This window comes from Macaca nemestrina, chromosome 2, assembly GCF_043159975.1.
Source record: "Macaca nemestrina isolate mMacNem1 chromosome 2, mMacNem.hap1, whole genome shotgun sequence".
NCBI classification, from domain to species: Eukaryota; Metazoa; Chordata; class Mammalia; order Primates; family Cercopithecidae; genus Macaca; species Macaca nemestrina.
In genome coordinates, this window is record NC_092126.1 from 114,204,952 (window position 1) to 114,221,157 (window position 16,206).

At 43.5% G+C, this 16,206-nt stretch overlaps 1 protein-coding gene across 10 annotated transcripts in view; it reads left to right on the plus strand.

Moving 5' to 3' along the window:
* Positions 1–16,206, plus strand: part of LOC105480503 (dedicator of cytokinesis 3) — a 647,888-nt gene that overhangs the window by 7,224 nt on the left and 624,458 nt on the right. The window contains exon 1 of one of the 10 annotated variants that reach the window (XM_071091784.1): positions 9,496–9,586. The exons of the other annotated variants lie outside the window; for them this stretch is intronic. The gene's annotated coding sequence lies outside the window, so the exon portion shown is untranslated. Of the gene's footprint in view, positions 1–9,495; positions 9,587–16,206 lie in introns of those variants that run through there. 10 annotated transcript variants of the gene reach the window in all.

Sequence of the window (16,206 nt, forward strand, 5' to 3'; positions counted from 1 at the left end):
TTGACAGCTTTTGCCTGGAAAAGCAAGTATTTTTTTCACATATTTTAGCTCTTAAAACCTTAAAATTTTTTTTTTATACATCACCAAATTATTTTAGCTAAGTACTTGCAGTTGGTTTGCTATATCACACCTTAGGATACTCTAGTAAAGATAATTACTATGTTGGGAAATGTCATTCAGAAGCTTCCCATTTTCCTGCTTATCTACAATGGAATAAAATCCCATCCTCCTACTTCAATATGATTCTCCCTCTCCCTTTGGAACTTATTCATGAGCTCTTGCTAATAAGTGAGAACCAACATGATAGAAGAATTAGAGTGTGATAAACACAGAACTTGATAGTACTGATTTAGTACCATACCTTCAACAGATATGTATTTGGCCTATATTCAAACATATCTATTGCCAGTGCCCTCACTACTTTTTGGGACAGCCCATTTTATTGTTAGCTGTAATGAGAACATTCTTTCTTATTGAGTAGAGTAATGAATCCCTGTAGTTTCTTATAAGTCCTTGTTCTGTGCCTGCATATAAATAACTTGTATCATAGCTTTTCAGTAAGTCATAAATTTTAGAACTCTAAGAAATCTTAGAGATAATATGGTTTAAGGCCCCAGAGCTAACACTAGTTGGAATAGCTAGCATTCATGGTTTATCATGTATCCAACACTTTCATGTTATGGTTCAGATGTGCATGTTCAGCCTCATCCACTGACTTGTTAATACTTTACACGTTAGCCAAACTGAACTTTCCTCAGGTTCTTCTGTTTGTGCTTAACTTATAACCAGTGCTGCCATGTCCCAGGACCATTAAACACTTATTTGCTGCATCATGTCTTTGTTAATATTGTTCCTTCTACATAGAGTGCCTTTCCCCCATGTCTTTATTTCTTAAATTATTTCCAGCCTGCCAAGACTTCTCTCATATATTGTTATCTCTGTAAATCCTTTCCTAGATTCTTGGCCCTACCCCTCTCTTTCTCCAACCAGATATATTTTATTCTGTTAAATCCTGTTATACTTTGTAGTTTATAGTGATATGTATACTTTATCCTGTTCATTAGACCAATGTCTTTCCAACTTTTGACTATGACCTACAATAAAAAAATACATTTAAAATTGTTATCTTGGGCCAGGCACAGTGGCTCATGTCTGTATTCCCCGCACTTTGGGAGGCCTAGGTGGGTGGATCACTTGAGGTCAGGAGTTTGAGACCAGCCTGGTCAACATGATGAAACCCCACCTCTGCTAAAAATACAAAAATTAGCTGGGCGTAGTGGTGCACGCCTGTAATCCCAGCTACTCGGGAGGCTGAGGCAGGAGAATCGCTTGAACCTGGGAGGCAGAGGTTGCAGTGAGCCGAGATCGCACCATTGCACTCCAGCCTGGGTGACAGAGTAAGACTCTGTGATCCTCCCAAGTGTTGGGACTACAGGCGTGAGCCACTGCACCTGGCCTGTCTTTGTATTCTTGGCCGATGCACCTCAGAACCAGGCATGCAGAAGGTTTTACACACATATTTGTAGCACTGAATTGGACATTTTTGTTAATGTGATATAAAGACTGATTTTTAGAGACTTCTGAGCTGCCATTTCACACTAATTGCTGATACTGAAATGATAACTCTAAGTTTTATTTTATATGAACTGAGGTCAAGCTATATCCCGTCCATCCTGAACTTGTATGATATTAAACAGAAATGTAAAATTTTAGTTTCATTTAAACAATATTTGTTGGGGTCCACGTGTTTCCTAAACAAAGGAATGAACACACAAGACAACACAAGACAGACATGGCGGCCGCCTCGAATGGTGCGCTCTGCTTTATTTTATACAGTCGTTTGTGGAATGTTGCCAAGTCACAAGACACATTGTTGTTTTTCTGACGTTTCCCTGATTTTCTGGATTTTCAAGATGTTTACTCATAAACAGGCCCCCAGGGTCTGCTGTTTGCAGCTGGCTCCTTTGTCCTCCCTGTTTGTAGGGAAGGAAGCCCCCCTTCGTTTGCAAGAGCAGGACTTATTGGGAACGCCCTGCTTCGTTTGCAAGAGCAGGGCATATCAGGAACATCTCGTTTGCGAGCAGGTAGTCTATTTCTGTTAACATTTTAACCACTGTATTTGGCTCATGAGTACAACCTGTCAAATCTTTTTGAAGCTTAAGTTTGTGATCCAAGATATTACTGTATTTTCTTTGAACCTTTACACGGTTTGTCTTCTATGTTTTTCCAAGTGGTTAATAAAAATGTTGGACAGGGCCGAGCGCGGTGGCTCAAGCCTGTAATCCCAGCACTCTAGGAGGCTGAGGCAGGCGGATCACGAGGTCAGGAGATCGAGACCATCCTGGCTAGTATGGTGAAACCCTGTCTCTAGTAAAAAATAGAAAAAATTAGCCAGGCGTGGTGGCGGGTGCCTGTAGTCCAAGCTACTTGGGAGGCTGAGGCAGGAGAATGGCGTGAACCTGGGAGGTGGAGCTTGTAGTGAGCTGAGATCACGCCACTGCACTCCAACTTGGGCGACAGAGTGAGACTCCTTCTCAAAAAAAAAAAAAAAAAAAAAAAGAATAAAAAAGGGTTGGACAGGAGAGGAAGAAAATTTTATTGTCCTAGGGAGAAATTATGTCTAGTGTATAAACAAGTAGTGTTTGCAGTGTTGTGATTTGAATGCAGATTATCTGTGTGAACATTTTTTGATAGTGCCAGCTGTGCCACCTTTGTGAACTTGATAATGTTTGGGGTTAGGATGGGCTCCTTAGCCTTAGTTCATGGCTACGGTGTTTTAACAAGGGGCAAAGATGCTACTAAAAGGTCTGTGTGGACTTACTAAAGCATGGGGAATGAGAAAGAAATATCAGCTTTGAAAAGATGTTAACTTCATTTTTGTCTTCCTGTACAGGAGGAAGGGTGGCACTAAACTTTTCTCAGAGTTTTGTTTCTGACATTTTCTCTACATTTTCTCTCCCCTCCCCTCCTCTCCTTCCCCTCCCTGCTCTCCTCTCTCCGACCCCCCTCCCTCTCCCCTCTCCCCTCTTCCCTCTCCCCTCTTCCCTCTCCCCTCTCCCCTCTCCTCTCTCCCCTTTCCCCTCTCCCCTCTTCCCTCTCCCCTCTCCCTTCTCCCCTCTCCCCTTTCCCCTTTCCCATCTCCCCTCTCCCCTTTCCCCTCTCCCCTCTTCCCTCTTCTCTTGGCTGGTCTTGAACTCCTGACCTCAAGTGATCTGCCTGCCTTGACCTCCCAGAGTGTTGGGATTACAGGCGTGAGCCACTGTGCCCGGTCTCTCTCCGCATTTTCTGTGCTCTAGATATGCTGGGCAACTTACCCTTTTCCAGACAGGGCTATAATGTTCCTACCTTTATTGCTTTGCTCAGGGTGTTGTTATATCATTGGAATCCCATGATTCCCTTTCTCTGCTTGGGGAATGTTAACTGAAAAAGCTCAAATGTCGTCTCTTTTTTATGCCTTTTCCCACTCTGCCTGATATAAATAAGCATTGCTGCTTCTACTGCAGTTGGTACCAACCTCTAGTATGGCATTTAGACTTTTAGATCATGCTTAATTGCATCTCTGCCTCAGGGACTGAGGATAAGGAACTTTGTCTTCATGTTTGTATCATCAGGACCTAGTTCATAGTGAGTGACTGGTGAATGCTTAATTAAGAATCCAACCTAGTGAAGAATTTTATTTTGTTTTATTAATCCTGATGGTATTTTAAAAGGCAGGCTGTAAACGTAATAATATTTGATTGTTAGAAATTTGTGACATCATGAGTATACTTTTTTTCTCTTGCCCTTTCTCTTTCTTGAGCCTGTTAGAGAGGTTTAGTGCCTATGGCTAAGTTCAAATGACAGATTTTGAGTGGGAGCCTTAGGATTCCAGTATGAATCCCTCTCTCTCACCTCCAGTTTCACAGTCATCACAACAGTGATCCAGAAGTCTTACAGCAGGTAATTGGGATGCAGTTTGAACTTATCCTGACAATACCTCTTTTGTTTGACATCTTTGGGGAATGCTGTGTTTTGGATGAGTGACTTTTCCAGGGAATTCAAGGTTAAACCTTTAAGAGCACCAAGAAAAGATTTTGTCTATTTTTGTTAGATTTTTTTCTTTTTTTTTTTTTGAGACGGAGTCTCGCTCTGTCGCCCAGGCTGGAGTGCAGTGGCCAGATCTCAGCTCACTGCAAGCTCCGCCTCCCGGGTTTACGCCATTCTCCTGCCTCAGCCTCCCGAGCAGCTGGGACTACAGGCGCCCGCCACCTCACCCGGCTAGTTTTTTGTATTTTTTAGTAGAGACGGGGTTTCACCGTGTTAGCCAGGATGGTCTCGATCTCCTGACCTCGTGATCCGCCCGTCTCGGCCTCCCAAAGTGCTGGGATTACAGGCTTGAGCCACCGCGCCCGGCCCTAGATTTTTTTCTAAAATATGACATATTTAGTCTTTCCTATATTGTGAATTCAGTATCTTGAATACATTTGAGCTTTTTATTTTCCTGTGTAACATTTCCTTCTGATTACATAACATATATATCATTACAGAAATGTCAGTAAATACAGAAAAACATACAAAAAAGAACATAAAGGTGATGTCTTATTTTCGTTACCCGGACAGTACCTCTCAACATATTGGCATATCTTTTTAGTTTTTTTTTTTTTGTGTATACATTTAAGTAGGCATTTAAAATAAATTTGGAACCGTACTGCTTATATTGTCTTATGATCTACTTTTATTTTAAATCTATTGTATTTTGAACATGTTCTTTTTTTTTTTTTTTTTTTTTTTTTGAGACGGAGTCTCGCTCTGTCGCCCAGGCTGGAGTGCAGTGGCCGGATCTCAGCTCACTGCAAGCTCTGCCTCCCGGGTTCGGGCCATTCTCCTGTCTCAGCCTCCTGAGTAGCTGGGACTACAGGCACCCGCCACCTCGCCCGGCTAGTTTTTTGTATTTTTTAGTAGAGACGGGGTTTCACCGTGTTAGCCAGGATGGTCTCGATCTCCTGACCTAGTGATCCGCCCGTCTCGGCCTCCCAAAGTGCTGGGATTACAGGCTTGAGCCACCACGCCCGGCCTGAACATGTTCTTATATCTGGATTCTTCACTCTTTTAAGACTGCCGTTCTGTAATACATGTATACTGTCCTTTACTTATTTTCCTACTTTTGAGCAGTTAGTTGTTTGAAATTAACTGTTGCCAGATTGCCCTCCAGGACAGTGAGAGTACTTGTTTTCTGCAGCTTTGTTATAATAGGGCATTATTTCCTCCGCAGATTTGCATTTTGAAAAATTTTGGCTGGGCTCGGTGGCTCACGCCTGTAATTCCAGCACTTTGGGAGTCCCAGACAGGCGGATCACGAGGTCAGGAGATCGAGACCATCCTGGCTAACACGGTGAAACCCCGTCTCTACTAAAAATACAAAAATTAGCCGGGCGCGGTGGCGGGCGCCTGTAGTCCCAGCTACACGGGAGGCTGAGGCAGGAGAATGGCGTGAACCCGGGAGGCGGAGCTTGCAGTGAGAGCAGAGATCGCGCCACTGCAATCCAGCCTGGGCGACAGAGTGAGACTTCGTCTCAAAAAAAAAAAAAAAAGGCCGGGCGCGGTGGCTCAAGCCTGTAATCCCAGCACTTTGGGAGGCCGAGACGGGTGGATCACAAGGTCAGGAGATCGAGACCATCCTGGCTAACCCGGTGAAACCCCGTCTCTACTAAAAAAAATACAAAAAACTAGCCGGGCGAGGTGGCGGGCGCCTGTAGTCCCAGCTACTCGGGAGGCTGAGGCAGGAGAATGGCGTGAACCCGGGAGGCGGAGCTTGCAGTGAGCTGAGATCTGGCCACTGCACTCCAGCCTGGGTGACAGAGCGAGACCCCGTCTCAAAAAAAAAAAAAAAAAAAAAAAAAAAAAAAGAAAAATTTCAAAATTGATACATGCTTGAGAGGAGTAAATCCTCAAGCATGACAAAAGTAAAAGGTCCCCTACTACCAGTTCCACTTCTTGAGTATCAGTTGTTTAACTGAGTTTCTGGTGATTTGACATTATTAATACAGACAAGTGATTACGATGGTTATGACATTAATACAGGGATATTTGTTTCTTCCTCGCTGACATCCATAGGAAAATTGCTAGTTTTTCCTATGGATGTTGCCACACCATTATGAAAATTGCCACACCATTATGGTGTGTTAAGTCACCACCCTGACACAAAAACTCTGGAATATTTATATGAAAGCAGGAACCCTTATTACCAAATCGTTTTTCTCCAGTGGTTGCAGCGTGAAAGTTTTCTGCTGTCTTTGGAACTTTGTCTGCAAACAGCTCAAAGGACACGTGGCTCAGGGGCTGTCCATGGCCTAGAGCATGGTGGGGTTGACCATGGCTGGTGGCAGGGAGCTTTCAGGGGCAGTGGCATCTCCAAAGCCTTGCCCATTTTCTAATTGAGTTGTTTGTTTTTTTGTTGTTGAGTTATAGGAGTTCTTTATATTTTTTGGATAGTAATCCTTTATACAGCAGTCCCCAACCTTTTTGACACCAGGGGCTAGTTTTATGGAACGTAGTTTTTCCATGGACAGGATGAGGGGATGGTTTTGGGATGATTCAAGTGCACTACATTTATTTTGTACTTTATTTCTATTTTTATTACATTGAAATGTATAATGAAATAACTATACAACTCACCATGATGTAGAATCAGCGGGAGCCCTGAACTTGTTTTCCTGCAACTAGATGGTCCCATCTGGGGGTGACGGAAGACAGTGACACCAGAAGTGTGTTGCTTATGTCTAGTCAATGTCTTAGTCTCGCTTTGGTTGCCATCACTCCAGAAAACTCTGCTGTACAAAAATAAGATGTTGGAAATGGAAGCAGGCTTTTCAGTGCTTTTGTGGAAATCTCAGGATATTCCACCTTGACTCTAATCCAGAATGTATGGAGATTTGAAGTTGTCCCAAGCATACTATTAAGGCTACCGTCATTTCTAATCTCAAGCAGTTGATCCTCTTCTAGCGCGCATAAAGTCAGTTCACCTGGTTTATTCACAAATGGGTCGTGGATTTATTCCTTCCCAGTTTGGGGGCCTTTTGTGGTTTGGAAATAATGCTCAGACTCTTTCGAAAGCTGAGATAGGTGATCATGCACCAGCTGGGAGAAAGAAGGCCCTGGCTCAGTCTCTTTTAAAATCTCTGCTGGCTGAGTGTGGTGACTCACAACTATAATCCCAGCACTTTGGGAGGCCAAGGCAGGTGGATCACCTGAGGTCAGGAGTTTGAGACCAGCCTGGCCAACATGGTGAAACCCCATCTCTACTGAAAATACAAAAATTAGCTGGGCATGGTGGCATGTACCTGTAATCCCAGCTCCTGGGAAGGCTGAGGTAGGAGAATCGTTTGAATCTGGGAGGTGGAGGCTGCAGTGAGCTGAGATTGTGCCACTGCACTCCAACCTGGACAACAGAGCGAGACTCTGTCTCAAAAACAAACAAACAAAGAAAAAAGGCCAGTGCGGTGGCTCATGCCTGTAATCCCAGCACTTTGGGAGGCCGAGGTGGGTAGATCACGAGGTCAGGAGATTGAGACCATCCTGGCTAACATGGTGAAACCCTGTCTCTACTAAAAATACAAAAAAAAATTAGCTGGTTGTGGTGACGGCCGCCTGTAGTCCCAGCTACTCGGGAGACTGAGGCAGGAGAATGGCATGAACCCGGGAGGCGGAGCTTGCAGTGAGCTGAGATTGTGCCACTGCACTCCAGCCTGGGCGACTGAGCAAGACTCTGTCTCAGAAAAAAAAAAAAAAAAAAGCTGGGCACAGTGGCTCACTCCTGTAATTCCAGCACTTTGGGAGGCCAAGGTGGGAGGATCACTTGAGGTCAGGAGTTTGAGACCAACCTGGCCAACATGGTAAAACCCCATCTCTACTAAAAATACAAAAAATAGCTGGGCATGATGGCAGGTGCCTGTAATCCCAGCTACTCGGGAGTTTGAGGCAGGAGAATCACTTGAACTTGGGAGGCGGAGGTTGCAGTGAGCCAAGATCACACCAATGCACTCCAGCCTGGGTAACAGAGTGAGACTACGTCACAAAAAAAAAAAAAAAAAAAAAAAAAAAAAATTCTGCGAAATCCCAGTGTTCACTCATCGCCCTCATAATTCCAGTTTGGCTTTGAATGCAGCTACTTTATCTGCTGATTTGAACACAGTTGTTGTTCTCCCTTGAAGTGACAGATTGAGCAGGTTGAATATGTCACAGAAGTAAGCAGTTTGTGTCTCATTCTGTGTCACTGAAATGTGCTGCCAGTGGTGACTGTTTTTCTAAAAGAAATCACTGGAGCTGCTCTCATAACTCAAAAACTCTGGCCAGTGATCTACCGTTAGAAAGCCATCTCACTTCTGTATATGAGAGAAGACATGTAAGCTCTGCATCCATCTCCTCACAGAACTGTGCAAATAGACGTGAGCTAAGGGCATGTACTTTATTTTTTTATTTTATTTTATTTTTTTGAGACGGAGTCTCGCTCTGTCGCCCAGGCTGGAGTGCAGTGGCGCGATCTCGGCTCACTGCAAGCTCCGCCTCCCGGGTTCACGCCATTCTCCTGCCTCAGCCTCCCGAGTAGCTGGGACTACAGGCGCCCACAACCGCGCCCGGCTAATTTTTTTGTATTTTTAGTAGAGACGGGGTTTCACCGTGGTCTCGATCTCCTGACCTTGTGATCCGCCCGCCTCGGCCTCCCAAAGTGCTGGGATTACAGGCGTGAGCCACCGCGCCCGGCCAGGGCATGTACTTTAATGTGGTTGATAATTTTAATCACATCCTGCAAAATGTTAAGTTTAGGCGACATTTTTTTTTTGTCATTTTTTGATACAGTGCGTAGACTCACATTCCGAAGTGACCTCTTTGACCTGAGTAGTGAAATTAGAAAGCTGTCCAGTTATGGCAGACATTCGTTCTATGCATATACTGATACAAAATGACCAATTCAATTTTCCTGATATGTAATCAGAGACTTGAATAGTTCTGCAGCTGTGGTGCTGGTTGGCAACAAAGGTACACACAACATATCCTCATGTGCATCCTCCTGAAAAATATATTGTACAAAAGCAAGCACTGTTGCCTTGTCAACATTGCTGGACTTGTCAACCTGGATTGTATACCACAGTGACTCAGTCCTCTCTTACAGTTGTACCTCAATATATTCTGCTATTTTATCTATTTGTCTAATTATAGTACTAGCCGAAAGAGGAATGTGTGCCACCTTTTGAACTGCAGCCTCTCCTAAAAGTTTATGGCAAATGTCCTCAGCAGCAGGCAGGATCAACTTTTCACCAATAATAAAGGGCTTCTTAGTTTTAGCGATGTGGTTAGCCACTAAGAATGATGCTCTCAAGTGCAGACACATTTGATCTGCACTTGGCCTCCAGTAATTGCTTCTATTCTTAGTGTTTCATTTTTTTTTCTTTTGAAAAACTCCAAAGGCTTGTCTTTTAATGCAGGGTGCTTGGTCTCCATGTGGTGAGACAGTTTTGAAGGTTTTCATGGCTTTGTTGGATAGCTGGTTGCCACATATTATACAAAGCACTTGGAGAATGTGAATCATTTGTTGCAAGGAACCTGAAATGTAAGTAGAACTCTTGGTATTTTCATTAATTAATTGATTGATTTGTGAGATGGGGTCTTGCTCTGTTGCCCAGGCTGGAGTACAGCCTCTGCCTCGCTGCAACCTCTGCCTCCTGGGTTCAAGCGATTCTCCTGGCTCAGCTTCCCGAGTAGCTGGGCTTATAGGCACATGCTACCACACCAGGCTAATTTTTGTAGTTTTAGTAGAGACAGAGTTTCGCCATGTTGGCCAGGCTGGTCTCAAACTCCTGACCTCAGGTGATCCTGCCTGCCTCGGCCTCTTAAAGTGCTGGAATTACAGGCATGAGCCACCATGCCCAGCCGGTATTTTCTTTTAAATGCAGCTTTCTTTATTGTTGGCATTCTTAGAGTGTCTTAGAGTCTTCTGTCTCATCATTGAGTCTTCCCCACTTTTCAAAGAAGCTTTCCAGTGATGTTTATTTTTTACTCATTTTGGCTAGAGCTAGCTTGTGGGCTTACCAAAACTGTGACTGAGACAAATACACCATGTGGGAAAGAGGCATGGACTGTAAATAAAATAATGGGCAGGCCATTTAAGGACTAAATTAAGTGTTGGATTGTGACTTAAAGCCTGCCACCAGATACAGCTGTGTTAAGTACATTAACTCACTTGCCACTATAAAGCCTGCCACCTGATGCAGCTTAATTGTCACTTGCCACTCACTGATAGGGTTTCAAATGAGCCTACAAGCAATTGATTGTCAAACCTCTCTGCTAATGTTAATCTGTATTTGCAGCTGCTCCCCAGTGCCAGCATCATTGCCTCAGCTTCACCTCAGATCATCAGTGTCTTAGTCTGTACTCACTGTGCTAATAAAGACGTACCTGAAACTGGGTAATTTATAAAGAAAAGAGGTTTAATTGACTTGTAGTTCAGCATGCCTTGGGAGGCCTCAGGAAACTTAAAATCATGGCAGAAGGGGAAGCAAACATGTCCTTCTTCACATGGCAGCAGCAAGGAGAAGTGCCGAGCAAAAGGGGGAAAAAGCCCCTTGTGAAACCATCAGATCCTGTGAGAACTCACCATCAAATCTTCATGAGAACAGCAGCATGGGAGTAACCGGTCCCATGATTCAATTACCTCCCACCAAGTCCCTCCCACGACACATGGGGATTATGGGAGCTATAATTCAAGATAAGATTTGGGTAGGGACACAGCCAAACCATATCAGCCAGGCATTAGATTCTCATAAGGAGCATACAACCTAGATCCCTTGCATGTGCAGTTCACAATGGGGTTCGTGCTCCTATGAGAATCTAATGCTGCTGCTGATCTGACAGGAGGCGGAGCTCAGGTGGTAATGTGAGCAGTGGGGAGTGGCTGTAAATACATACGGATGTGGGTTTGCTTCTTTACCCACTGCTCACCTCCTGCTGTGTGGCTTAGTTCCTAACTGGGATAAAGCAGGGTTGGGGAGCCCTGCTTTATCAGATAGGTGATCTGGAAATATTTCTCCCATTCTGTGGTTGTCTTTTTGCTCACTTGATGGTGTCTCTAGATGTATAAAAATTTTAAATTTTGATGAAGTCCAATTTATTTTGTTGTCTGTACTGGTGGTGTCATGCTATGAAACCGTTACCAAAGTCAGGATCATGAAGCTTTTCCTCTATGATTGTTTATAATTTATTTTTATTGTGGCAAAACATATGTAACATAAAATTTGCTATTTTTACCATTTTTTTTTTGAAACAAGGTCTTGCTCTCTCACCCAGACTGGAGTGCAGTGATGCAGTTATAGTTCACTGTGGTCTCAAACTCTTGGGCTCAAGTGATCCTCTGCTTCAGCCTCACCAGTAACTAGTACTACAGGTGTGTGCCACCATGCCTGGCTAATCTTTTAAATTTTTTGTATGGATGGGGTCTTGCCATGTTGCCTAGGCTGGTCTTGAACTCTTGGTCTCAAGAGACCCTTCTACCTTGGCCTCCTAGAGAGCTGGGGTTACAGGCATGAGCCATTGTGCCCTGCCCATTTTGAAGCATATAGTTCTGTGGCATTAAGTGTGTTCACAGTGTTGTGTAACTATCATCAAATGTCTATCTCTGCAATTTTTTCGTTATCCCATACTGAAATTCTACACCAGTTAAATAACTCTTTATTCCCCCTCACCTCCAACCCCTGGCAACTACTGTTATTCATTCATTCATTCATTATTTTGAGATGGAATCTCGTTCTGTTGCCCAGGATGGAGTGCAGTGGTGTGATCTTGGCTCACTGCAACCTCTGCCTCCTGGGTTCAAGTGATTCTCCTGCCTCAGCCTCCTGAGTAGCTGGGACTACAGGCACGCACCAGCATGCCCAACAAATTTTTGTATTTTTAGTAGATATGGGGTTTCACTATGTTGGCCAAGCTGGTCTCAAACTCCTGACTTCGTGATCCACCCACTTTAGCTTCCCAAAGTGCTGGGATTACAAGTAAAGGCCACTGTGCCTGGCCTCTACTTTCTATCTCTGTGATTTTGACTATTCTAGGTAACTCATATAAATATAATCATATGGCTGGGCATAGTGGCTCACGCCTGTCATCCCAGCATATTGGGAGGCCGAGGTGGGCGGATCACGAGGTCAAGAGATCAAGACCATCCTGGCTGACATGGTGAAACCTTGTCTCTACTAAAAATACAAAAAAATTAGCCGGGCATGGTGGCGGGCGCCTGTAGTCCCAGCTACTCGGGAAGCTGAGGCAGGAGAATGGTGTCAACCCAGGAGGCGGAGCTTTCAGTGAGCTGAGATTGTACCACTGTACTCCAGCCTGGGCGACAGAGTGAGACTCTGTCTCAAAAAAAAAAAAAAAAAAAGTAATCATACAATGTTTGTCCTTTTGTGTCTGGCATATTTCACTTAGCATGAGGTCTTCAGGGTTTATCCGTGGTGTAGTCTATGTAACTTTGTTCTTTCTTATGTCTGAATGATATTTCAATGTATGGGTATACCACATTTGATTTATTCATTCTTCTGCTGATGGACACTTGGGTTGTTTCTACCTTTTGGCTATTGTAAATAATGCTGCAGTTAACATTGGCATGCTAATACTTGTTAAGCTCCCTGTTTTCTATTTCTTTGGGTATATACCAAGAAGTGGAATTGCTGAACAATATGGTAATTCTGTCTTTAGTGCTTTTAGGAGCTAGCGTACTGTTTTCTTTTTTTTTTTTTTTTTTTTTTTTGAGACACAGTCTAGCTCTGTTGCCCAGGCTGGAGTGCAGTGGCCGGATCTCAGCTCACTGCAAGCCCCGCCTCCCGGGTTCATGCCATTCTCCTGCCTCAGCCTCCCGAGTAGCTGGGAGTACAGGCGCCCGCCACCTCGCCCGGCTAATTTTTTTTTTTGTATTTTAGTAGAGATGGGGTTTCACCGTGTTAGCCAGGATGGTCTCGATCTCCTGAACTCATGATCCGCCCGTCTCGGCCTCCCAAAGTGCTGGGATTACAGGCTTGAGCCACCGCGCCCGGCCTAGCGTACTGTTTTCTGTAGTAGCTGTACTACTTTACATTCCCACCAGCAGTGCACAAGGATTCTAGTTCCTCTGCATCCTCCCCAATACTTGTTGTTTTCTGATTTTTGATCATAGCCTTTCAAATAGATGTGAAGTGGTGTCTCATTGTGGTTTTGATTTGTATTTCCCTAATGATTAGTGATGTTGAGAATCTTCTCATGTGCTTGTTGGCCGTTTGTATGTCTTTTTTGGAAAAAATGTCTGTTCAAATCCTTTGCCCATTTTGGAAGTCAATTTAAAAAGTTCTTTTTTTTTTTTTTGAGACAGAGTCTTACCCTGTCACCAGATTGGAGCGCAGTGGCATGATCATAACTCACTGCAGTTTCAAACTCTTGAGCTCAGGGGATTCTCCCACCTCAGCCTCCTGGCTAGCTGGGACTACAGCTGTGTGCCACCGTGCCTAGTTAATTTATTTTTTATTTTTTAGAGGTAATAGTCTTGCTATATTGCCCAGACTGGTTTTGAACTTCTAGCTTCAAGAGATCCTTCTGCCTCGGACTTCCAAAATGTTGAGATTACAGGCATGAGCCACTGTGCCTGGCCTCAATTTTGTTTTTGTTTTTGTTTTTTTGTTGTTGAAGTGTAGGAGTTCTTTATTTCAGTAGTCTGCAACATTTTTGGCACCAGGGACTGGTTTCGTGGAAGACAATTTTTCAACGGACCACAGAGGGGATGGTTTCGGGATGAAACTGTTCCACCTCAAGATCATCAGGTATTAGATTCTCATAAGGAACGTGCAACCTAGATCCTTCACATGCACAGTTCACAATAGGGTTCACACTCCTATGAGAATCTAGTGCCCCTGCTGATCTGACTGGAGGCAGAGCTTAGGCAATAATGCTCGTTCACCCACTGCTCACCTCGTGCTTTTGCGGCTCGGTTCTTAACAGGCCACAGATTGGTATTAATCTGTGACCCAGGGGTTAGGGACCCCTGCTTTATATATTCTGGATATTAATTTCTTATCAGATACATGGTTTGCAAATATTTTCTCTCATTCTGAAGCTGTTTGCCTTTTCACTGTGTTGATAGTGTCCTTTGATGCAAGAAAGTTTTAAGTTTGATGAAGCTGATTTATCTTTTTTTTTTTTATTGCCTGTGTCTTTGGTGACATATCTAAGAAATTATGGACAAATCCAGTGTCATGAACCTTTCCCCGTATGTTTTCTTCTAAGAGTTTTTTAACTTTAGCTTTTATGTTTAAGGCTTTGATCCATTTTGAGTCAGTTTTTATATGTGGTATTATAAGGTTCTGATTTTATTCTTTGTGGATATCCAGTTTTCCCAGCACTATTTGTTGAAGATACTATCCCTTTCCCATTAAACGGTGTTGGCACCATGGTCGAGTATCATTTGACAGTATATGTGAGGGTTTATTCTGGGCTCTGTATTCTGTTTCATTGGTCTGTATAGTTCTGTCTTTATGCCAGTATCACACTGTTTTGATACTGTAGGTTTATACTAAGTTTAAATATCAGAAGTGTGAGTCTTCCAACTTTGTTCTAATTTTCCAGTTATTTTTGCTATTAGAGGACCCTTGAGATTCCATGTGAATTTCAGGATGAATTTTTAAATATTTCTGCAAATAATACTGTTGGAATTTTGGTAGGGACTGAATTGAATCTGTAGATTGCTTTGGGCAGGATTGTCATCTTAACAATGTTAAGTCTTCCAATCAGTTAACATGGGCTATCTTTATTTAGGTATTTAATTTCTTTTGGCAGTGTTTTGTAGTTTTCAGTATACAAATTTTTCATTTTTTTGGTTAAACATATACCTAAGTATTGCATTTTTTGATGCTACTGTAAGTGGAATTGTTTTCTTCCTTTTCATATTGTTAATTAATTTCCTTTCCTTTTCCTTTTTTTATTTTTATTTATTTATTTATTTATTTATTTATTTATTTATTTTTTTTTTTGAGATGGAGTCTCACTCTGTCACCTAGGCTGGAGTGCAGTGGCGTGATCTCGGCTCACTGCAAGCTCCGCCTCCCGAGTTTACGCCATTCTCCTGCCTCCACCTCCTGAGTAGCTGGGAGTACAGGCGCCCGCCACCTCACCCGGCTAATTTTTTGTATTTTTTTAGTAGAGACGGGGTTTCACCGTGGTCTCGATCTCCTGACCTTGTGATCCACCCGCCTTGGCCTCCCAAAGTGCTGGGATTACAGGCGTGAGCCACCGCGCCCAGCCTTTATTTTATTTTTTAAGACAGAGTCTCACTCTGTCGCCCAGGCTAGTGTGCAGTGGCATGATCTCGGCTCACTGCAACCTCCACCTCCTGGGTTCAAGCCATTCTCATGCCTCAGCCTCCCAGGTAGCTGAGACTACAGGCACCTGCCACCATGCCTGGCTAATTTTTTGTATTTTTGGTAGAGATGGGGTTTCACCATGTTAGCCAGGCGAGTCTCGAACTCCTGACCTCAGATGATCCTCCCACCTTGGCCTCCCAAAGTGCTGGGATTACAGGTGTGAGCCACCACGCCTGGCCTTCCTTTTCATATCATTCTCATGTTGTTCATATACAGAAATACAGCTGGTTTTTGCATGTTGATTTTATGTCCCGCACTGCTGAATTCATTTATTAGCTCTAATAGGCCTTTAAAAAAATACTTTAAGGTTTGCTGTATACAAAATTGTTGGCCGAGTGCGGTGCCTTATGCCTGTAATCCCAGCACTTTGGGAGTCTGAGGCAGGAGGATCACCTGAGGTCAGGAGTTTGAGACCAGCCTGGCCAACATGGCGAAACCCCATCTCTACTAAAAATACAAAAAATTAGCCAAGTGTGGTGGCAGGCACCTGTAATCCCAGCTACCTGGGGGGCTGAGGCATGAGAATCGCTTGAACCTGGGAGGTGGAGGTTGCAGTGAGCTGAGATTGTGCCACTGCACACCAGCCTGGGGGATAGAGTGAGACTTTGTATCCAAAAAAACTAAAAAATAAATAAAAATAAAAATAAAAGAATTTAAGAGTTTCTAATACTCAGAGGCAGATATCCCTAAAAATGTAGATTTCCTTTGTAGATACAGATTTCTTTTACAAAAGAGTTTCAGGATAGCCAATTAAATTCCAGAAAGGTGTATTTTAGTTCAATAGGGTATTATTTTTAAC